Raw genomic sequence first — 26,649 nt, forward strand, 5'->3', positions numbered from 1 at the left:
ATCTACCTATTTCTTAAAAGAGAGAAAAGCAAACTTTAATATTTGAAGAAAAGATTTTACATGGGATAAAAACCTTCTGGCATTGTGTCAAAAATCAAACTTTTCATTTGAGAGAATTTTATAAAAAGCCTATTAACTTAAGTCTACATTTCGGGAATAATTCCTGCCTATTGAAATATTGAGAATTTATAGTGCATGAATTGTTAGGATTGCCATTTGCCATCTAGACAGCTTACCAAGAATATTTGATCACATATAGGATGTGAGGAGATAGGAGGTTTTGTTATGGTTCAGGATAGATTTTCAGCTATTCCTTCACTGAATAAATATTTATTTTGGCAGACACTATTTCAGCTACATGAATTACATCAATAAATAAAGTAGACAAAGATCCTTGCTTCCATGGAACACATACGATTGAGAAAAGAATAGATCATAAGCTAAAGGTGAGAAACCAAATGGCCTGTGTGCTTGTGATGGTTGCAGTTCATGCCTGTTGGCATGAGCTTCTTGTTATAACAATCTTTTCAAGCCTTGAAATTGTTCAATTCAGATAAGACATTAACAGGCCACCTTATCAAAATAAATAACTAGGTATTATATAGACTATTAGGCAATAAATGCTTTAAGAAAAGCAACAGTAAGGTAGGGAGGAAGTACTGAAGTGTGGGGTGATGACAAAGAGGAAGTTGCATATACAACTGTCCCTTTTAGATGAAGAATTTATTTCATTTGTTTTTATTTGATTACTTTTTTAAAAGATTTATTTACTCATGCATACAGGAACTGGGGTGCATGCCAGAGGTGCAGGGGGTGAGAGGATTCACCAGAGACAGAGTGGGGAGCAGAACAGGCAGACTGACCAAAGTACACTGCTGAGGGGAGCAGCGGGTGAGTCAGGAGAGTTCTGCTGTGCCATGTGGGTAGCTCCCTGGCCAGGGATCGAACTCATACTGCAATGGCTGTGGACAGCTTCATAGGTTGAATCTTAACCCCGTGTGCCACCATGGGGCCCCTGTATTTATCTTTAAACCACTTATTTTATTCTATTTACCTGACACTAAGTATGTAAGTGAGTATGTCTGTATGTTTCTTAGTCTTTTGGTTCTGTTTTACTTCACTTTTTAATTCCATTAAGTTTTTTCTCTATTACTTCCAAGTTTTTTCTCTACTATTTCCAAAGCTGTTATGTTCCCTTTCCATAGATTTATTATTTTAATGAAATATTAAGTTAATAAGCGTTTGAATATGATATAACTTTAAAGGTATGTGATGAAAGCCTTTTAAAATAATATATAAATATTGTGAAGTAATTTAGCTTTTCTTTTTATGGCACTTGTTAAAAACTATTTCTATTTTAGTATAATATTGGATTATGTTCAAGTTCACTTGCATATTTTGCATTTCGTTTGCTAGATGTTCTTAGTCACACCTCAGAATTTCTTAGCAATTCCTTATAGAATTTCACATTATTGGTTTGCATTTAGACATGTTTTGTTTGTGTTTTGTATCCACTGCTACTATTAGAAGTCAGCTGACCATACAATGGTCATTCTGTTCTACTAATCCCCCTGCCCTTGGTGTTTTTCAGTTTCATCATGCTATGAACAAAGGTTTATTTTTCTTTATCTTTCTGGAATTCAATAATCCTTATTTAAGGATCTGTGACTTCATACATTTGTGGAAAATTCTCAATAACTCTTTGTGCCTCTCTCACATCTTTTTCTCTATTAACTATTACTGGTGTTCTAAATAAACGTACGTTGAACTGTCTCATTTTAACTTTCACATCTCTTACAACCACTGTCATGTTTTCTATTTTTTTTTTATTTTGCTGCAAGTTATTGATGTTCTTATTTTCAGATTTATTTTTAGAATGTTTAATCTCTTTTCAGATATTCCAAATCCATTATTTATTCAATACACTAAGTGTGTGAACTCTTGCTAATATTTTTAAACTACCATTATTTTACATCCTTGTTTATTATTTTCACAACAAAGAATTTCTCCCCTCAGGTGTGGCCACCCTAGTTGTCCCACCACCAGATCACCATATTCCTTCACCACAGTTCATCTTGCTCACCCGCCTTTTTCTTCCTTTCCCGTCCCTCCTCAATGCATCAATCTATGGTCAGCTTTCAAGGGTTGGTTTTAAAGTTTGTCTTTGTCTGATCCTTTGTTAGGTTTCTCTACATTCCACATGTAAGTGAAACCACCTGGTATTTATCTTGCTCTTTTTGGTTTGTTTCACTTAGAATAATTCCTTCTAATTCTGCCCAGAAATGGTATGAGTTTATCTCTTTTGATCTCTGAGTAGCACCCCAATGTGTATATATACTACACCTTCTTGATTTAATTCATCTGTTTTGGGACACTGAAGTAGTTCCCATATCTTGGGTATTGTAAATAGTGTTTTTTATTTGCTTACTGCCTTTTACTTTTATCCTTTATCTGTACTAATTTTTGAAGACTGGAGTTTAAAAATGTTTCCCTTCTGATTTGTGTCTGTCATTTTCTTGGTTATCCATTTTCAGTTTAAGCTACCTTCCTGGATCACAATTTGAGCACCAGAAGAAAATAGTGAATTTTCCTTCCAAGGAGAATGAAGATCTGTATGTGAGTATTCAGTCTGCATCTGTGTAGACATTTTGATTTGCTCAGTTTTTATGTTTTGCATGCCCTTTCATGGATTCAGCCTTTACTCAGAGTCTATAATTTGACATTTCACCGTGTGTAGATTCCAGGGTCTGTTTAGTATGCTCATGTACACAGATAATTAAAACCCTTGACATAGCACCCAGTGATTACCAAATGCCTTCAGGCAGCTACCAACTTCAAAGATTACTCCCTTCTTAGAATTCCTGCATTATCATCATTTTAGGCTCCTACTTTCCCCCTCACTAATTTCCTGCTGTGAAATGTGCTGGAAAAGAGTTTTCATATTATTTTTTTCAAGCATTTCTGGTTTTCTATACTGCGATATTTTGTACACATTGCTCAAATTGCCAATGATATTCTGCAAATTGGCAATCACTGAAATACATCATCTCGTATTCTTTTATCCCATTCACTTTTTCAAGTAAGTTTCTCTGCGTTTTCTTATTTTTTTTTATTCTAGTTAATGAAGGAGAATGACATTTCAGTAATCCTGCTGTCCTAACAGAAGTTCTTATAACTCCCAAGTTTCTCATCCTATAGTTTTCATGCGGCATGCAATATAGCATCCAGAATTCAATTATCTCAGTGTTTCTGTACATCTTTCTTTCCTTTGGTGTTTTGGAGGTGGAACTGGAAACAAATAGTTGATGCATAATTAAGTTTTCTAATTATTCCTCTAAAGCACTGGAATCTTCCATCCTACATTAAGATAATGCACTTGTTTTTTCATCTCCCAAAGATTTACCAAACTATGGGAGATAATGGCCATCCCAGGCATTGTCACAAATGTTGTAAAGTCACAATATACCATTTTTGCTGTTGTGAAATCAGTTTTGCCTGAACAAATTTCCTTTCAAAATATTATAATAGACACAAATCAGGAAGTGGAATTAAGACAAAGCAAATTGGATGATGAAAGATCACAAATGTAAATCTCTTAATTGAAAAACAGAATAGTTCTATAAAATTAAAAAGAATATATCCATGTCATTCCAAAAATTCAAAACTATATCAAACATCCACGGTACGTGTACCTCTTTCTAAACCTATAGTAGAGGGTCTCCCGGATGGCACAGGGGGTTGAGTGCAGTGCCATGAAGCTATCTGCAGCCTCTACAGCACGAGTTCGATCCCCTTCAGCCAGGGAGCTATACCCACATGGCACAGCAGACCTCTCCTGTCTCACCTGCTGCTCCCCTCAGCAGTAGATTTCAGTCAGTCTGCCTGTTCTGTTCCCCATTCTGTGTATGGTGAATCCTCTCACTCCCTGCAACTCTGGCCTGTACCCAGTTCTTGTATGTATAAATAAATAAATCTTAAAAAAAAAAAAAAAACTAGAGTAAAAATTATTATTCCACTTTTATATATTGGTAAATTTAGAGGCAGGAAGTCTTATGAAGCTAATAGATATTTAAATATGAGAAATGAAAAATTACTTTCAGAAAATTAAAAACATGAGCTATTTCCCTTGTCTTGTGTCTACTTTACAATCATTAATATCATTTAAAAAATCGCTTTTGGCAGTCAGTTTGTGAAAAGTATATTTTTTTTTTCTAATTTCTGCAAAGGAAATTTACAATGAACTTTTTCATTTTAGGAAATAAAATTTATAAATAGTAGATTACAGTTAGAACTGTCAATGGGGGGGCCTCCCTGATGATACAAGGGGTTAAGCACCACACTGTGAAGCAATCCGCACCCTCTGCGGCACGAGTTCAATCTCCAGCCGGCCAGGGAGCAACCCACATGACAAGGCAGACCTCTCCTGAGTCACCTGCTGCTCCCCTTAGCAGTGTACTTTGGTCAATCTACCTATTCTGTTCCCCACTCTGTCTCTGGTGAATCCTCTCACCTCCTGCACATCTGGCCTGTACCCCAGAGCTTGTATGCATAAATAAATAAATCTTAAAAAAAAAAGAACTGTCAGTGGTTTCAGAAAATTGAATAAAAACAGAAGTTTCAGTTTAATAATGGTAAAGAATTAATGACACATCTATTTCAGTTTTGTTATGTACTGTACAGTGGCTTTAAAAGTGTAAGCGTGGGCCTCCCTGGTGGCGCAGACATTGAGCACCGCACTGTGAAGCTGTCCACAGCCTCTTCAGCATGGGTTCAATCCCGGCCAGCCAGTGAGAATCCCACATGGAAAAGCAGACCTCTCCTGTCTCACTCACTGCTCCCTTCAGCAGTGTATTTTCAGCAGTCTGCCTGTTCTGTTCCCCACTCTGTCTCTGGTGAATCCTCTCACCCTCCTGCGCATCTGGCCTGTACCCCAGTTCTTATATGAATAAATAAATCTTTAAAAAAATAAATAAAAGTGTAAGTGTAAGTGTAATGGATGGTTTCATTTATGGAATAAACAAAGAACTTTGGTAGAGGATTATGAGTGTTTTGGTGGTGGGAAAACTATAGTGACCCCCACCTGAGGAGAAAAAACCTATATTGTGAAGAAACAAACAAGGATGTAAAATAACGGTGTGTCCTTTTTTTTTTTTTTAAGTTCAAGACTTTAAGGACCAAATATCCTCCACTCCCTTTCATTAAAAAATAGTATTCAGACTTCTTTCAGCTATGCAATGTTAATCAATGGGAAATATGTTGGATAAGTAAGAATGAGTGAAGGTTGACAAAACCTCACTCTTTGTAGCTTAAATTCTAATGTCTAAGGAAGGCATCAGTCAAGACAACAGATACAATCACTCGAAATACTTATGTCACAAAGTCTAAGAAAACAAGCACACCATGTTACTAGATCATAGACATTTTGGAAGCCTTTCCCTAAAGGAAACATTTGAGGTGGGATTTAAGAATGAGGATGGGATTATATTCGTGAATGTAGTAGGTATAAAAGCACCTAAGAAAAGCTCCTTATCAAGAGTGTGTTTGGCAATAACTAGGTTGACTATATCCTTCACACTGAGAGTAAGTTCCAGGCTGACTTCTCAAGTATGATGCTGGAGCAGTAAATAGAGACATAGATTCGTTATCTTAAGCACAACAGAAAGATGATAAATGATTAAAAAGAATGAAAATAATACAAAAAATTTCCTTTAAAAGATTACTCTTTAGATGGGAGCAGAGAGGGAGGGGGTAGAAGAAACGCATATATATGGACTGGTTAAGGAATTATCTCACCCTAAATGATGCAGGAGTTTTACGAATTCTATCTAATAATAAAGAAGGGGTATTATTTTTCATACTTCCTTCTTATCCACACAAGTATAGAGATAATTCTCCATTACTTGAAAGTGTGAGAATGGCTTCTTCACCACTGCTCAGTTTTGTTCAATGTGATATAGTATCCCTCTACCAGTCCAAATATATGAAATGACAATGTCAGTCAATATCAGCAGATCGCTGCATTTCAAGTTTATCTGTATGTAAGAGGATCTGTTTGTTGAATAAAACTATACTGGTCAACATATATTCTATATCAACTCAAATTTGAGCCAGTTTGTCAGTAAATCTTGAGTCCTTTGAAAGTACACATAGCCCCTATATTAACTCCCCCAAATTATGATGAAAATAAATTGTTATCTATTGAATGGATACAATATACACCTAAAATTTCTCACAGAGAATAAAAGCCCATAGGTTCACAAACTTTTTTGCATATCTCAAAAAATTTCAGCAGTGTATTATGATCTACACCTCAGGTTGAAGACATCAGCTTTAACTTTGAGTTCAGGAAAAACATTAAACTACACAAAGGCATTAGAGAATGGTTATCTATATCTCCTTCCTCAGAAATTATTAGCCATATTACATATTTAGTAGATTTTATAAGAGTAAATAATGATAGAAATGGTCAGACCAAATGAAATTAGTGAAAATATCTGAGAATATATTGAGACAATATATATTGCAATAACATGATCCCAATAACATTACCCCTTTGTTGATGTAATGTACATTATCACAAAAGGTCTTTACTGTAAGTATGGTCTAATCACTACCAATATTTATAGTAATAAGAAGTTGTTATATATTGTGTTTCTGGCTTAAATGAGTGATATTTTTGCACATTTAGAGTATACTTATGGATACATATGCCTTAATATAGATCTACATATAACCACACATCTGTAATTAAGACAATGCAATGAAGAATTTAAAATTAAGATATTTAAATTAGAAAAGAAATTTCTGATTAATTAAAATTATACTAACTTTATTGTTTAAAAAATATGGACCTTCAAAAAAATGTGTGATTTACTCAGTGGTCTACATTGGGGAATAATGGTTTCTTTGGTATTGGGAGTTGTTTAGTGGCATATATATCATAAAAGATGTGATCATATACACTGTTTTAAACCAGTCTCTTAATAAAAATACATTTAAAAATAAATACAATTTTGCCTTTCTAATACAAGAAAAAGTAAAATAGAAAATCAATCTTGAATATCAGGCTTTCATTTTTCTATGTCCATTTATATCCACCATCATTCACTGAATTGACACAAAGTATCCATATAAAATGAACAGCCTCTTTGAAATTATTTTATTAAGGCAGCAATATTGAACCAACACCTTTGATGACTCCACTGTGTCCTGGTTTGGGGAGAAGGGTTTTTTATATCAAACTTATACATTTTATGAGCTGTCCTTTTTCCCTTAACATTTATTTTAAATGCATATCTAGGATATTTGAAAAAGTTGTAAAATGACAGCAAGTCAAAATCCTAAGAGACTTTGGAAATCCTTACAGATAAACTCATACTTTTTTATTTTTTTGTTAATCTTAAAGGCTGACATAAAGAAACAGATAGAATGATAACCCACCTGACATCACATCAAATTATGAAGAGTGTATCATGTCAATGCAAGATTAAATGTTACAACTTAGTAAACAGAGTCTTCTCAACATAATCAAAAAGTTCAGTTAGACTATAAACTACACCAGCATTTCTAATAGCACACTTTTTTTGTGGACTTTGATTCTATAATGAATACCTAAGTTCTTCAGTACTGATATCAGCTAAAATAGATAATTCATAAAAGTGCATTGAGGTATACATTTATTCCAAATGCTTATCAGCAATTACTGTAGACATTAACTCTATTAAAGAAGGGCATGCGCTCAAAATTTGAAGGGTCACCCTTTCTTCTACCACTATCCATTAAAGGATTGCCCAGTGACCCTAAGCTTCTTTCATAGGTAGACATAACAAAATATTTTAATATAAAAAGAAGACTAATTATCAACCCGGCAGTTCCAGATCTCAAATCTGGGTAAGTATAAAAATTTATTTAGTGATCAAGGCAGATTTAATGATATCTATATAGGTAGTCAGATATAGCTTATCACTGGCCAATTACTAGGTTATAACTTCACATGCTAATTTCGGTTTTGGCTCAAGAGCTGCTTAGAGCATATAATGCTCTTGTTAATCAGGATTTGTCTTATTATTCCATTGCTATTTTAAATGTCAATAATTGGAACTTAAGCTTATGTCGTGTTCTTAATTTTATTTTGAAGACTTTTATAATTATAAAGCACACTAGCAATAAATACAGGCCAATAGAAACACCATGTTTGTTTATCATCTATCTCTAGATATTTTTAAGCAAAATCCTTGGGTAGTTAGTGAAAAACTACAAGACCTTCATTAGGGAATGTTGTAAAACATGCAATGGAAGTAAATGATTCCTCAAGATAGCAAGATTATAAGGATTTTGGATCTATATCCAGGCATCACTTGAGGGCTGTATCCATTTTGATGCACTAGTGCCCATCGCTATACTAAATTAATTCACTTTTTAGAACTGTAATTCAAAGTTCTGTCAAAGCCTTGCAAGTCTAACATTACATGTTCCCATATGCATTACTCTTCTTACACACCATCTGCACCTGTGTCTATGGTGAATTACACAAGGAAAATGTAAGCATGGAGGGTAAAAGATAGCCTACTAAGATAGTATAAAGCTCAACTTAGAGCAATTTGGCATAGCTGCATACAGCTGGGAAGTGAAAGCAGCAGATGGGTTATGTTGACTTCCTGAAATCAGAAATGAGAAGGTTTATATCTAACAAAAATTTGCATAGCCTCTAAGGCAAAGTCACTCCAGACTTTTCAAATGATAATCAGAAAATAATAAGGTGACTTTCTTAAAATTGTAAGCAGAGAGTAGTCTTATTGGCAAGAATCTTATAGTACAATTTCAGAAACAATTTCATTTGTTTTATTATAAAATGGGGAACATACTAATAAGTAGATGAAGAGCCAATTTTATATATAAGGCTTATTTTACAATTGATTTTTTCATCCATGAATAGAATATATTGACTACTGCAATTTAAATACTAAAATGAAATATTTAATCAAGTAACATAAATACATAAGTGCAGGAAGGTGTCCAGTTTTATTTGTTTTGTTTTTAATTGCAATATAGAGTTCCTAAGTATAAGGGCAAACAATAATAATAAATCTAATAATATATCATTGTCCAACTGAACATGTAAGCAACATTGAACATTAGCTTGATAAGGACTCTATAAGATACCCTTCTCATTATGAGTTGGTCAGTGATAAAAATTGAACTAAGACTGATAATTTAACTCTTCTCTTCAAAGCAATATTTAGCTATAATATAGGACAATATAGGACAATGACATTTTCTTTTCTCATATTGCTATGTCAAATGAAGTTAAATATTTACTTTTATTAATTATGGAAATGTGCATTATTTTGATTCTATGAATTATATTGAGCAGCTGTTGCATATAAATATCTACACAGCTAACAATAATGTCTTTATTACAAGTTCAAATTACATGAAAACATTATAAATACTTTTAAGAGAAAAAATTTAGATACCAAGATATTACTTTAAAATTATTTGGTTTTAGGTATGATGTAGATTTTAAACATTTTCTTCTCCTTCCTTTCTTTGTATGTTTGCTTGGTTTTATGTCAACTCCTGGTGTCTCTGAGAGGATCAGAGTGGCAAGGGTCAAATGCTAAGTGGTTTCCTGCACTTATCATTTTCCCCACTTATATCATTTTGGTATTGTTGGTTTTTATCTTAGTCACTTGAAAATCTATATAAATGAGCTTTCTTCTTTAACTGTCCTTTCATTTCTATGGCAAGAATAACTTCCCCCCATATCTAGAAGGAAATGTTAGCGTTTATATGACTGCTTGTGTAATAAAAAATGTCAAAATACACATTTCTCAAATTAGTTTCATATTCCACAACCGCCCATCTCTGTTTTAATGGTCATTTGGCTGTCTAGAATCGGTATCTCAGCCCATTTGAAACTGTTTAGTCCTTGGTAAAATTGCTCTGCTGTTCTTTCTCAAACGGTTCAAATGGAGCAATCATTGTCAAGGTGATCTTGAGTTTTTGAAAGAGGAAAAAAATATACAAAAGTTGTATCTGAAGAGCTTCAGAAAATAAAATACACATTTAAGAATGTGATTTCTCATGACAGATCCATGAGCTTCTCCAAAGGCCTTAGCTTTTATTCATTATTTCATTGATAAGATTAAGACACTCGTTTTCAGCCTTAAGGTTGCATTTGTTTATAAGTGAAATTAAACAAGGATGGTGTTAAACATCAGGAGAAGATGTAATTATCCACGTGGCTCATGAGAGACTGAAATACGTTTTCTCCACACACATTTCTTCAAATCTTTTAATATTCGTTATTATATTTTGCCATTTTTGTTGTAAGCTCATTAAAATAGTTACACAATGAAAGGTTGTAAACAGGAGGATTACAGTGTATTTAAATGGACCTATTCCTTAGAATAGGATATATTTCCTTTTCTTATGCTCAGTTATACAAAAATTCATATTAGAAATCTGATAAATTATTTTGAAAATAGAAGAACAATTTTGGAATAAGTTTATTTTTTTGCATATCAAACCTGGCATATTGGACAGGTCCTGGAATAGGTGCTATTCTAGGATGTCAAAAGAGGATTAATGGTCAATGGGACATGACACAGCGGAGGTAGAAGAACATCAAAAATACCTTTATCAACTTGACAAATTTGCTGGGCATTTTCCACTAGATTACACTAGACAAAGGACAGAAATTGTTTTTAATGTGCAAATGCTGACTTACTGGTAATGATCCGAAAGACTTTGTTGAAATGATTTTTGAAGTTAAATTGGAAAAGTCTGATTTATTCATATTGTGTGCCATGGACTGAGGAAAGAATTGTTGAGCAGGCCAACTGCACATTGGGCAGTGTTCTTCTTTACCTTATTTAACTTTATAATTATTCTTCTGCCTCCATGTTTTACTTCTAATATCTCTCCTAATTTTTACATTTTGTGTCTCAGTGTCACAAAGGTCACTTAAGTTGGGACTTCTGGACTTGTCTCTGCTCATCAATCTATATACAAAATCAGTAATTATGCCAATAATTTACCTTTTTTTATTCTTTTTTTTTTTTTTTTTAAAGATTTATTTATTTATTTATACAAGCACTGGGTACAGTCAGAATCACGGGAGGGTGAGAGAATTCACCAGAGCCAGAGCGGGGAGCAGAACAGGCAGAGGGACCGAAGTACACTGCTGAGGGGAGCAGCGGGCGGCAGGAGAGGTCTGCGTGCCATGTGGGACCCTCCTCCGTTGGCCGGGGAGCAGCCGGGGATCGAACCGGGGCTCCAGAGGCTTCGGCAGCTTCGCAACCCAGCGCTCAACCGCTGCGCCACCGGGGAGGCCCCTTTTTTTATTCTTAATAAATCTCAGATATTTTAGCCCTTTTCTGATACTTACTAAAACATCCCCCAGCAGAATTTAATAACAACTTAAATTGTTAACTTTTTTCTGTTCAATATTTTACTTTCTTATTTCACAGATCTTCTTTTTAGACTTATGGGTTTAGTTTTGGGTTGATACAATGATGCTTGGCTATCTGTCCTATTATTTCCCCTCATAAAGAATTTCTCAAGAGGTTTAATTTAGTTAAAATTTATTGGTATACTGCTAATACATGTAAAGGTAATATAAATTATCCTCTATATTCAAAGCAGTTTTATATTTTGGCTAGCATTTGCCAGAATCCATCAAATTTTAAGTTTAAATTATGACTCCATTAATTACCTTTCAAAGAACTCCACCCTCTATTTTAAAGATATTTTGAATTGATACCATCACACCATAATTAAAATACAAGCATATCATATGCAAATACTAGTGGCATTTTAATATTTATATATACTAATTTGTGAGACAATAGCAACATAAAGACAATCAAATTTGCATGCTTTTTCTGGAAATGTTTAAATATTCTTTGTTCAAAGACTAAAGGACTACTATTTGAAAAGCAAGTGGATACAACTAAAGATTTCCATGATAAATAAACACTACAAAGTTAAGGAGATCTTTTCCCTGGGGATATATTATAACTGTTCTTCAGACATACTGTGAACACTAACTGAGGCATATAATGTACTTTATATTCATTATGCCCTAATTGCTTGGGCCATGAACTCAGATAATGTGAATATATTTTGTTTGAACAAATTTCTTTACCAAAGCATGTTTGCTTTACCAACATTTTGATAATAAAAGCTATTTATGATAAAATGTTGGACATGATTCTCTTCTGTCTCCTAAGTTTAGATGCTTTTTCTTATAGAGTGCAGGGAAATGTAATTTATCTGGAAAAAAAACTATTTTTTTTTTTATTTTAATCCTAGCCACTCTTCTTTAGACCTCTTCTAAGAACAGGGAAATATCAGTGTGAATCATATATTGAAGTACATTAAATGTGCCAAAGGGCACATTTTAAATAATTGATAATTCCATATTGAAGTAAGCATGGGTACAAGTGATATTTCTGCTCTAGTCTGGTTAAACCTCAGAGAAATACATGGGTCTAAAAGGCAAGGTTATATCCAGAGCTTCCAACACCCTTATTTTATATGAAATGCCTAGAACTGAGACCTAATCATGTAAAAATGAGAAGTTAAATGACAGAGAGATAAAAAGAAAACTACTTTTTTGGACAGGTAATTTGTGGAGAGAGATATTTACTAGCTTTAGAATTTTCAAACAAGAAATAAAATGAGAAAGAATGGAAGAAGGAAGAATTGGAGTGTGGTGGAGGATTGTGGGCACTTTGGTGGTTGGAAAAAAATACAGTGACAGCAACTGAGGGGAGAAATACTATAATGTAATAAAAATAAACAAGGATGTTAAAAAAAGGAAATAAAATAACAGTCAATTACTGGAGAAAACTGCCCACCACAGTGATATGATCTCCTCAATTTTGGTATGTGAGTGGAAGAAGAGTTCAAATCTATATAAAAATAAAGAAGATAATACACTTTCAATGGTCACATACAAATGCCATGGGAAGGACCTTTTTAAACATTTACTTAAAGAATCTGTAGTGGTAGAGAATGTGTGGTGCTTTTGTGGTTAGGCATGGTGTAGTAGCACACATCTAAAGAGGTGTGAATCTATACCCCTACATCATATTCAGTGTAAGAAAGCATAATACAGTGTTTTTTCCTCAATAAAAAAAGTAATACAGTTAAAAACAAAGAATCTGGAGAACTCTTTGTAGCCCCAGGGATTGTATTTTTAAGAATTAACCAATCTCATGCTGGTAATGTTTATAAATATAAATATGTATATATATATATATATATATATATATATATATATATATATATATATCTTGCTCTAAAATTTATCTTTCTTTCTTTATCTTTCTTTATCTTTCTTGCTCTAAAATTTAAACTTACTTTTAGCCTTTATAAGGACAATCCAGCAAATTTGTCTTCAATAATCAATTTGTCTTCACATGATTTTGCTGGCAATGTTTAAATATTCTTTGTTCAAAGACTAAAGGACTACTATTTGAAAAGCAAGTGGATACAACCAAGATTTCCATGATAAATAGCTAACTGGACCAATAGACCAATAGCTAACTGGATTTCAGTGCTGAATATATGAGAGGAAAATGAAAAATCCCAAAGGATAGATATGTATCACTTGGCAGTCAGAAAAATAAAATTCAGTTATATTTCTGCTCAGTCTTATTTAAGTGTCCATTAGGGTTTTCTTTTTGTGTTTTGTTTGTTTGTTTGTTTGTTTGTTTGTTTGTAGCAATGTGCCCAATGGGATACCAAGAGAAGAAAAATCTTTCTATATATTTCTGTCACCTAATATATTGTATTTCCATCCCTTAATAAAATGTTCAGAAATGTTTACCATTAAACTGGATACTTTGACAAGTCATTTCTGCAAATGTATAAAATTGTTAACAGAAAGCAAACAAGTGACATCTAATTAATCACAGTCCTGTCAGGGTCCTTTGTCAAAAGTCATTCCTATGAAACACAGTGAACTGAAACATACTCTTTAGTGATGACAAAAGGTTTAACAAGATTTTCAAAGAGCAACAGTGTCTACATTTTTTCCATTAAAATTCCATTAAAAACAAAATCAATTAAATGTAAAAAAAATATCTATTTTCAATGCAAGGACTACACATGAGTTCTGATACAATTCATGAATATAATATGCAGCTTATTTCTTAATCTCAAGTGCTGTGACTAGTTCAAACTGGTTTAAACCCATTTCAAACCAGCTTCTACCAGTTCCAAGCAGCACAGAGCAGTTCTGACCAGAACTGGAAAAGTAAACTAGTCCAAACCTGCCCTTACTTGATCAAACAGCTCAAACCTAATCTGATCAGTAACCACTGTCCCAAACCTGTTCTGACCAGATAAAACTGGTTGAAACCAGTTCCAAAATCGTTCTGACTGGCTCAAAGGAACTGAAGCAGGTTACAACTGGCTGAAACAAGTTCTATCTAGCTCAGACCAGTTTCTGACTGATTCAAACTTCCTGAAACCAGTTTCAACAGGCTGAACTTCCAACAGGCTGAAACTGGTTCCAATCCACTGAAACTGGTTCTTAATGGTTCAAACCAGATGAAACTAGTTTTGACTGGTTTAAATCGGCTAAAACCAGTCGTGACTTTTTTAATCTGTCTGAAACTGAAACGAACTGCAACTGCAACTGATTCTGACTGGCTCAAACCAGCTGAAACTGAAACCAACTGAAAATGAAAATGAAACCAACTAAAACTGGTTCTGACTGGCTCAAACCAGAGGACACCTGTTTCTGACTGGTTCAGACCAGCTGAAACCGGTTCTGGCTTGTTCAAACCAACTGAAACTGGAACTGAATCTGTTCAACTGGTTCCAACTGGCTCTGACTGATTCAAACCAGCTTAAACTGGTTTTGATGGGCTGAAACTTGTTCCAACTGGCTGAAACCTTTTCTGACAAGTTCAAAGCAGCTGAGATTGTTTTTGGCTGGCTCAAACAGATAAAATTGGTTTTGACTGATTCAAACCAACTGAAACATTTTCAGTTCACCAAGTCAAGTGAGTTTTATTCCATTATGCCTACACTACATCACTGTAATATGAGAAGCAAAATATTTGGAGATAAGCAAAAGCTCTGGGTCTCAAAATGGGGCATATTCTGAAATATCTATACCGGTCAACAACTCTCAACAATCAATAGCAGAATTGCATTTTTTTTAAGATTTAGTTTTATTTATTTATACATAGAATAACTGGGGTGCAGGCCAGAGGTGCAGCAGGTGGTGAAAGGTTTCACCAGAGACAGAGTGGGGATCAGAACAGGTGGATTTACTGAAATACATTACTGAGGGGAGAGCAGGCAAGACAGGAGAGGTCTGCTACACCATATGCACTAGCTCTCTGGCCAGGGATTGGACTTGTGCCATGGTAGCTGGCAATAGTTTTTATAGTGCTGAGACTTTAACCCCTGCACCACTAAGTAGGTCCCAGAATTGCAGCATTATTACAAATTTCACAGATCTTACCAGCATCCCTCTTAATATCTACTGTCCAGATTTAAAAAAAAGAAGTTTTTAATACATATCATAATGATCAGGATGAAGTGCTGATACCTACAACCCTGGGAAGTGAAATGCTGAGCAAGCTCAAAAGAGAGTGGCAAATGAAAAATACTCAGATCTAAACAATCAGTTCATAATCACCAGAAAATAATCAAAACTAGTTCAGAATTAGGATTTGAGAACGTAAACTCCATTTTATAAATGGAATATTTTCTTGTTAAAATTATCTCTGTAGATTTCTTAAAACTCTAAAAAATGAGTCTTCCTCATGATCGAGCAATTCCACTCTTTGGTATCTACCCAAAAGACACAACAGCACTAGTTTGAAAGGAAACATGAATTTTCATTTTGCAGCACTATTTACAATAGCCAAGCTATGGAAACAACCTGCATGCCCCCAAAAGGATGAGCAGACCAAGAAAATGTGATATACACAATGGGATACTGCTCAGTGATCAAAAAAGATAAACCCATGTTATTTGCAGCAACATGGATGGAGCTGGAAGGGACTGTAAGCAAAATACGCCAGAGGAGAAAGATAAAAAGCAGATGGTGTCACTAATATGTGAAATATAGAGAAACCAAACAAAGGGTTAAAAAAAAAAAAGACAAACTTTAAAACCAACCATTGAAATCTGACCACAGAGCTGAGCCATCCAAACAGGGAGGAGAGTGAGGGAGACATGAGAACAGGGGAAGCAAAGGGACTACAATGGACTATATTAGAGAATTAGAGTTGCTTTAGTGTTGGGAGTGCTCTGCTAACTGTATCTGATGGGAAAGATCCTATACTGTCAAAATATGAACAAGGATGCAAAACAATGATACTTCAATTAATTAAAAAGTTATCTCTTGAGCCCAGTACACTGTAAAAGCTTTGTTTTCCATCAAAGATGTGAAGTTTGAGAAAGTCAAGAAAAAGGAAGTTGGAGGGTGGTGGTCTCCTAAATATTAGTAACAGGTAATTTTCCCCCAGGAAGCTGTTATCCATCATGTAGTGATACAAGTCTTCATAATTTCATGGGAGTAAGAAAATATCCAATATGCTGGCCTTTAGCACTTAAGATTATTATTAGCAGTGTTGTTTTCAGTAAAAAAATAACATTTAGTAGCCAATGTTTGAACTCTGCTGTAGAGAAGTTTATATGGTATTGAAAGACAGTATACAAGTTAGGCAGAAGATAATATAATCAATTATAACTAGCAAGTCTACATTTCCAGATAATAAAGTACCCAGAGGAAAATTAATTACTTTTCAAGATCCACATGGAAGTAACTGAGAGGAAAGTTTCTGGATAGTGGAAAAATGAGACATAATTGGTGGGATACTACTAGAAGAAAGGGTACAACTTAGTACTTTATTTCCTTGCTATACCCAAGCAAAAGGACTGGATGATATCTTAGCATCTATCACAGCATCACTGCTGCAGTCTGAACAGTAGACAAATGGACCAAAGAAGTCACAATAAGGTCACATCGTCTCATAGCCATCCTTAATTTTAACCTAAACCCCTCGTATTTTCAGACAAATTCCAAAATATGAAGCCAGGGAATTAATATTTACTTCATTGACTAAGTATGAAGACTCAAGAGACTCAAGAGTTAACAGTTGAGGGCCTCCCCTGGTGGCACAGCTGTGCTGCCTGCAGCTCTGCAGTACAGCACCAGTTCAATCCCCAGCTGCTGGTGAGGGTCCCACATGGCTCACAGACTTCTCCTGCTGCCCACTGCTCCCCTCAGCAGTGTATTTCTTCAGTCTGCCTGTTCTGCTCTGGCTCTGGTGAATTCTCTCACCCTCCCACGCTTCTGACTGTACCCAGTGCTTGTATAAATAAATAAATAAATCTTAAAAAAAATGCTTTATAAAATAAAAAAGGTTAACAGTTGAAATGATTAAATGAGTGTTAAATTCTATTGCCAGGAACTTATCTACCAATTTTAACCTCAGAGGTTGGGGGGTGGGACACATTTTATTAATCTAATTATCAATGTTCAGGAAACAATCGTGCCTGTGATCTGAAACCCAGAATGCAAACTTAAAATTTTTGTAATCAATGAATGACGATTATCCAAATCTATTTTCTGCTAAGAGGAGAGACTACAATAAACATTATAGACAGAATGCAAAGTGCTAACAATAATAATTTTCTAAAATGCTAAAATGCAATCTGTTATATTTTTATATCCAAAGGATATATCTGTGGAAATACAACTAAAGCTTTTTAGCATGTTTATGATTATAAACTCTAATCCAACAGTCACAAATGTGGCATGAGTAGCAGTCATTTAGGGCAATGAAAGATGTATTTAGGGTCTCAGCATATGGAATTTATATTTGATTATGACCTCCATCATATGAGGAGTCAAGATCATAGGGAATTTAGAGAGTACTGGCATGCTGCTGCTATTGTAATACTTCAGAAAATATGAACCATGCTTCTTATCTTAGATTTGAGATGTAATGCCTACATAGTCATAGGTTGAAGTTGGATAAATATTCCAGAAAGTTTAAGAGCATCAAAATTTTTTGATGTCTTATTTTTTATGTGTTATTAAAATTTCAAAACAATATCAATCAAAGCCTATATGCAGAAAAATATCTAATTTTGACTTTCAGTGTGATTACAACAGTAATGATATTCAAACTTGTCACATGAAATTTTTAATTCAAATTCCCTGATGAAAATAATATCCCTTAGTGAGTTATAAGATGACATATGATCCCTTTAATATCTTATCATCACAGTCAATCAAATTCAGTTAAATTATTAAAGAATGTCAAGGAAAAATGGTTGTTTTCTGTCAAAACCACAAACTTTAACATTCTAGGTAGATCAACACAGTAACTATATGTAACATACCAATTCTCCATGAACTACTGGCATGTGGTTGAGGTATTCTCAATATTACAAATAGAGTTTTGGGCATAGTATAACTTGCAAAAGTCATAACCCCAGCCTAAGGCAATTTCTACAGTCTAGAATTTAGCAAATTTATTATTTTTGTTACAGTGTACCCAATTCACATTAGGTCTAAATTTATGGATGTAACAGTAACAGAAATGCCCCCTCTTTGTCTCAGATTAAAGTGATATTAACATAGTTTCTTTGCTATAATTTATTTGGTAGAAATCAAACTATTGATTAAATTCTACTTTGGTAATCTGAAATATTAAATCAATGACATATACTACTTATTAGGTTGATTAGAGATATTGAAATGAACACTCTAGATTTCCTTTTGATATATATATATATATATATATATATAGGAGATATATATATATATAGGAACAAGTATGACTTATAAACACAGATAAATTTAAAATTTTTCAAACAGTTACAAACTTATTTGGGTCCAATATATGAGCACCTTTTTTAAAGATGAGACATTATGCATACCCCCCCAAATCTCTCCCAATACAGTAGACAGATCACATATACTTTTTATATGATTATATTGGTTCATAAGCAATGTCAATTATTACAGTGGAACACAGAACAGGAAGTTCAGCAAAGTTCCATCTGAAGTTGAGCATATATTTTTCAGAAAGTCTTTAGTAGATAGATGGACAAGCCAACATCTATCTCAAGTCTTTTGACAGATGCATTAGGGAATTCAAAACAACACTCTCTTTTCATTAGGCATGAAAAGAATGATCATGTTAATTAAAAATACCAATAATAGAAACTTAAAAATAAGAATATGAATCCATGAAGTAACAGCCCATTATGGAGTGGTTGAAATACATTATCAAAGCTAACAAAACAATCTGAAAAACATATAATAGTAAAATTGTAAATACATATCTTTCATAGAACTTGACTTGGTGTCATTTTTATTAATAACTTTTGTAAATTCACTGCAAAAAAATAGAAGATGAACTAGACTGGTCTCTTTCCAGCACTTCTGAATGTTTTAGGAGTTGCTATTAAAGCTTTATTATTACCTAATCTTTATGGGAAAGAATGGACATCATTCTCTGTGTCACATATTTTATGAATTTAAAAAGTTAATCTTTACTTCATGCTAAATATTACTATCTTAAAAAATAAGGAGGGACAAGTGGAGTTTGTTAACAAGAAATGCTGCAATGTTAGGTACATGTTTAACTATGACAAACTGGAAGATAAAACTCATTTTTATCTATGCGCACACACCTCAAAAACTTCCACTCAGACTTCTGTATTCTTAATCATACAACTTTTAATTAAGCACTATATTAAAACAATATAAAAATTCTCAGTGAAGGGCCAGCCATCCAATGATATGTATCATTATTTATTGTATATGTTAACATATGATATTTTTATCTTGGGTGAATTTGTTCTATGTTCGGTAATATGGGCCTTTGTAACACTAGAAAATTTTCCAATATATTTTTTAAAATGTGACAAAGAAAATTAATTCTGTAAGAATTCTGGAATACCAAATAGAGATTAGCAAGCGTTTGTGAGACAAGACCTTTTTTTAGGTTGGGTTAAATGTTTGATAAGACATGCTTGTCTTCTTAGAATGAGAATCAGTATAACTAGTACAGTTGTTCTAGGTTTAACCATCAGATCAAGGTTTGGAATATATGTTTTTACCACTGGACCTTATAAGTAACAAAGAGTGAACTGTAAAATGGCCATCAATTAAAATAAAATTTGAAAGAAGTCCCTACACTGTTCTGAGCTTTCATCTGTAGCAGCCATTTGGATTTGTAGCCAATGAATGTATATGCTAATCCTCCAGCACAGGATAAAATACTCACATATTTCAATTACGTGCCATCAAGAAACAAAAACATGTTGATGAGTAACACCATAGCTGTAGTTTGGAGATGATAAAAAAAGTACAAGAAAGATACTAAATTGGATTCTCCATTTTTGAAATTAAGGTCCCCATGATGGATATGAAAGAAAACTCAGCAACTAAATGAAGGACTGTAGAGAAGCACTGTTCTCAAAAGACAATCAACATTAAGACAAAGATAGAGATTGAGACGATGTTCTATGCTACAAGAAGTAACTAAAAATAGTGTAAATTTTATTAGCAGTCAAAAGGCTTTGTGAGTGGGAGATTTGGCACTCTGAGTTAGTATCTGTGTTAGAAATTAAATTAATTGTACAGAAAATACTACTCAGGAGCAAATAATTGTCAAATATTAAGCCACACCCAAATCACCTGGGACAATTATGAAAGAACAGATTCTGGTTCTGAAAGTCTGAGTCAGTCCCAATAATTTGCATATCTTACAACACCCTCCTGAGACAATAAACACTGGTATTCTGTGGACATTGCTTCTGGTAGCAAGATATTGGACAAATAACTGAAAGGCTCACACTGTGGGGAGAAAAACAGGAATAAGAAAGATAACTGCATCTTTTCTTTGAGGAAGGTGAGTACTAAGCTCAGTGGTCAGAAGACTAATATTAAACTGTCAGGATGGATGCTTGAATATATATTACTTCCTCTCACCTCTCCAAATGATTTGTGAGCTGCTTAAGGGGAGAAATCATGTGGAATTTAAAAACTTTTTATTAATTTTCAAGTCTACTTGATTCAATGAAGTTTCCAAATAAATACTTCTTCTTTGATTAATTCATTAACGTGTGCCTTTTAACTGAAGGGAAAATATATTCGTTCATGGAGGATTGCATTAAATAATAAGCTAAACAATAAGGCAATCATTGCATTTTTAAACAATTGTAACTTGTTCATTACTTTGAATTAATATTATGCCACTTTTAGTGATTTGGTTTCATTTTTATATTTGTTATAGCCACTTATCACAATTTTAATTATATCCATTTCAATAATGAAATTTTCTAAATATATATCATTGTTATTCAAAAGGGAAATAGCTCTCAAGATAAATCACACTATAAGAAAGTAATATAGTGTATATTTTATAATATCTGTATATATGAAGATTATTATAGAACTCTATCCACATACAGCAATTTTTTTCTTATATAAATTTATATAAATTTTTTCTGTACAGAAATTCTAGAAAGTATAATACCAAGAATGCTAAGTAATTACTCTTCTTAAATATAATATGCACTAATTATCCACAATAAAGGTTAAATTAGTATACTACCTGATCTATTTTTCCTCCTGTTTGGAATTATATTCAATTCCATTTAATAAAACAAATATTTCTTGCACAACGTTTATCTCCAATGCATTTCATACTATATCATAGAGTTACAATGATGAGTTAAGGTTAAGGTTTAGTGATGTTATTCACATGGGAATCATACAAAGGCAATAAACCTTTCAGAGCACAGAATTCAGTGTAAGCAGTGTAACAGCATAACAAGGAAATGCAAGAGTGCAAAGAATTGTCAATTTCCTTTCCTTATATTTGTAAAAGCTTCATGAGAAGATGTGTGCATTTGAGTTGGAACTTGAAAATTTTAAAGGTGTATAGAAAACATTTAGGTGCTGAGAAAAATATAAACATGTTAGTGGGTTCTTCACTTCTCTTCATGGTGGGAGAGAGCGTTCTGCGGCCTCTTTTGTTAGGGCATTAATCCCAATCACATGGTTCCATTTCCCCAGTCTTACTCTTCTCAAAGCCCACACTTACTAATACCACAAAGATGGGGTTAGGATTTCAACAAATGAATTTGTGAGGGACATAATCACTCAGTCCTTAACAATAAGCAAGACCAAAGATGCATAAGTGCAATTCAGGGAGTATTTTAGACATGTATCCTGGTGGGACTGGACATGGGCAGAAGTATCTAGAACAGGAATTTTGAAGCACAATTATGGCACTTAGAGATAGTATTAGCATGGCCTATGACAAGATAACAAACAAATCCTATTTAGGTTAGTGATAAAGAAAGAGAGCCTCCCTGGTGTCACAAAGGGTTAAGCACCACCCTATGAAGCAATGGCAGCTTCTGCAGCATGAGTTCATCCCTGGTCGGCCACATGGCACAGCAGACCTCTCCTGTCTTGCCCGCTGCTCCCTTCAGCAGTGTATTTCAGTCTGCCTGTTCTGTTCCCCACTCTGTCTCTGGTGAATCCTCTCACTCCCCTGCATCTCTGGCCTGTACCCCAGCTCTTGTATGCATAAATGAACGGCTCTTTTAAAAAAAGGTAATAAAGAAAAATGAACATATTATTAAACATCTAACCTGATATTTTCTATATAAGTATTCTATCTATAAACATATAACATTGAAAATATAAAAAAGACCTTAGTTTGAGCTGAATATTTGGCATGTCATATAAAGTAGATCTTACTCACTTGGTTTATCAATTCAACCACAGAATGGCCTGTTAGTAGGAGCATTTTTAAGTTGTAGTATGTCTATGTTATGATAGGAGAAGTAGAAATGGCCGGTTGATCCATTTCATCAGTTGCAGCAATGAATTATGAGGTGTGGGTGAGTATGAATTGCAATCATCCTCAACTGGGTGAAAGTTGGGGAGTGGCTTCCTAGTGCCAGGTCAAGTACAGAGTAACAAGGTATCAGGGTCCACTTGATTCAAGAGTCAGCAGATGTTATATTGATGTTGCGTATTTGGAATATAATTTTATATATGCTGAAAAGGATGAAAGGGAGAAACAGAAAAGCCCTATGTCATTATAGTTTATAGAAAGAGCACTAATACATGTCAAAGGCAAGAACTTACTGGGAAGTCAAGTCCTGAATAGCTAAGGACATATCACAGCAACTGGAGAGCTGGTGCAGGGGGAGGGGGGAGGGTTTGTGAATGACAAAACAATAGGTGGCAATAGTAAACTGGAGTGTTTTTTTTTTTGGATACTATCTTAGCTGGGGTTTAGATGATTTAAATGTTTTTACTTCAGCATAACAAGCAAACAATTTGACTGCATCTAGTGCAGTGATTATCAACTAAGAATTCACATTGAAATCACCTGGGAAAACATCTCAGCAGTGTTGATGCTCATGTCCTACTGCACATCAACTGAATCAAAATCTCACAAGAGGATATTGTTAGTTTTCAAAGCTCCCCAGATGATTCTTCTATACAGTAGGATTCAAAACTAATGATCCAACTGATCAAGAGAGTGAAATAAAACCCCAAATCCTCAAGACTTGTAGCAAAGAAATCCACCTCCATTCATGCATCTGCTAAGATATCCCTAATGGTTATTCTATGGTTAAGTGAAAGTGGTATTTTTTCCACTGGAATGTGTAAAGAATACTGATGAATTAATTATAAAGAAACACAATAGGATATTGGGTAGTGAATATCACAGATACTTCCCATCTAAAGAAAAGCAATTGTCCAATAAAATTTTGAAAAGATGTTCAGTTTCATTAGTAATCAAGGCAATGACATTTTACACTAAAGTAATTCTCTCTCACAGACCTGGCAAATTTTTGGCAGCTTATTATTGAAGAAGGTAATTCAAAAACCTGATTGCTTATTGACCTTTGAGCTAGATCCTGCCAATTAGAAGACCCTTAGCACCACTACCCTTAGATATGTGTATTTTGCTTCTCTTCCATGCTCCTGAAATTGCCCAAGTCAAATCCCAAGATAAACTGTGTTACTAAGACAGTCTAGACTATACATATTTTTCAACCCAGTTAAAGTTTCTTTCTTGACTTCCCTGTATGGGGGTTGTTAAAAGATTATTCCTGGGTTGTAACCTTACATCTGTATACTGATAAAAGTATAGGAGGAAATATACCAGTAGTACAAAGTGGGGTGTAAAATATATATTTAAAAAGAAAAAAAAAAAACTACTTGGAATATTTGGTGGAAACATTTGAAAAATTTACTAAAATTGCATATCTGAATGCCATAAAAGGTGACAGTTCCATTTCTGCTGGAATACCCCATGAAAATATTTAACATATCTGACTAAGGGTTCAAATTAAGAGTATGTATCCCAGCATTAACTATATTAGAGAAAATCTGGAAAGATCTTAAACTCTTACAAAAATTTAGATATATATTTTGGCATAACCATATAAATGTGTTAAATAAATAGTCACATGTATTAACAAGGATAAATTTTATATATGTGTGCGTGTGTGTAAATAATAGCTGTGTGTGTATCTTTGATAAATGTATGTGCTGGGAAGACTTTATATATTAAATGCATAAAATAATTAATGAGAAAAATATGACCCGCTGCTGCAGAGTATTTGATCTGTCAAGGGGCATACATATGGGATCAAAAAGAATATCAAAAGGGCTTCTCCTGGTGGCGCAGCTGTTGAGTGCTGGGCTGCGAAGCTGCCCTCAGCCTCTGCAGCTCCGGTTCGATCCTGGCCACTGGGCAAGGGTCCCACATGGCGCGCAGACCTCTCCTGCTGTGCCTGCTGCTCCCCTCAGCAGTGTACTTTGCCAGTCTGTCTGTTCTGTTCCCCGCTCTGGGTCTGGTGAACTCTCTCACCCTCCCGTGCTTCTGACTCTACCCAGTGCTTGTGTAAATAAATAAATAAATCTTTAAAAAAAAGTATCAAAAAGAGGTGTGTCTTGGTTATAGTTCCCATACAATCCCCAATTGTGCAAAAATGAAAAATGATGTAAAAATTATATAAAATAAAAAATGCTCAAAAGAATAAAAATTAAAAAAATAAAGGATTTTGAAAAAAATAAACTATTGGCCTTGTAAAAAAAAAATAGGTGCATCTTAGTATTCTATTTCTTGAGATAATTTGAAGTAAATATTGAATGATGTGATCATATTCTTTATCTAAAATATCATCTTAGTTTCTATGCTTAGGAATGTATATAATAAAATGTACTTTAAGAGATCAATTTTAAACAGTACTTGGAGAAAATTATTGATCAATACTATTCCCATTGTCATAGCGGTAGACTGTACTACCCAGCACACCTATTCTGTGAGGGCAAGTCCAGAAACATCAGTATCAAGGACAAAGAACGAACACTATACAATGTTGGGGGTTCCCAATATTCTTAGCTTTCTGTGATCCATGCTAAACTGAAATTAAATTTGTATTCCCAGTAAAACGAAAACACTTAGGGCAGGGAATTTTTTACTTTTTTTTTTTAAATTTCTGTATCATAAGTAAATACCTAAACATTGCCTGTCTCATAGTTATCTGTTGAAGATTTTCTGAATAAAAGAAGTCTTTTAGAGAGATCATCTTATTTTAATCACAAAGTTAGGGGTCATTAAATTGCTATGCAAATTCTTTGCAATATTACAGGAAAATTTCATAAAAGAAATTCCAAATTAAAACAGTTTGCTATAGCAAAATACTGGAAGACCAATCATTATTGAAATTTAAATTTTACCACATTAGCAGTCTAAATTATCATTGATGGAGACAATGAGTTAACACTGAATGGTGTTAAGGTGATGATAAGGACAAACTTAGAAGGCCATATACTTAAGAATATGACAATGAACTGATTTGGTTTGCATCTCTGATAAGGATGTGGCATTGTTAGTTTGGACTTGTTAAGTATTTTGCTCTTTTGATCAAATTTGATTTGGAAGGGAAAGGAGCTAATAGCAATAATATTAATTGACTAACTGCTAATTACTGTAAAATTTAAAATTACATTGTCTTAACTTTGGAAGATATGCAATATCACAGTATGCTAAAGATCACATCTAAATGTGAGATTTCAAATGAATGCTCTTTCCCAACTGTTCAAAGTTTTTCAACAATCTTGGTGTGCTAATTATCTAATTAACTGGGATAGACAGTCCAATTACAATTCTGAAGTTCACTGTGGACCTATAATTATTTTTGTAGTCATTAACTTGGCTTAATCACCTTTAACACTAGTTTTTTAGGTCCTCAACTAATTAGTTTTACTAGCTAATTACTGAATATAGAGAAATTTGATTTTCATTAAGAATCTGATAATATCTATTGTCAACTGGGTAGGTATGGGAGGGCATTGCGTACATGACACTTGATAAAGTTCACTAAAGGTCAACTTTTGTTGAACTTAGAAATACTATAATATAATTGATATATAGGGACCCATGGAGATAAACAACAAGTACTCCATCATTAGACTCTAACAGAACCTTTGATTTTATCTTGCATGTATACTCCTTTCCATATAAACTAATTAATGCTGAAAAGGTCAGTTTCAGTTGAAACTTTAAAATATATTTTAAGAAAACTATACAAATAGGAAAAATAATTGTT

Source organism: Talpa occidentalis, unplaced genomic scaffold (genome assembly GCF_014898055.3).
Source record: "Talpa occidentalis isolate TD23 unplaced genomic scaffold, MPIMG_talOcc4v2.1 talOcc4.6, whole genome shotgun sequence".
Lineage (NCBI taxonomy): Eukaryota > Metazoa > Chordata > Mammalia > Eulipotyphla > Talpidae > Talpa > Talpa occidentalis.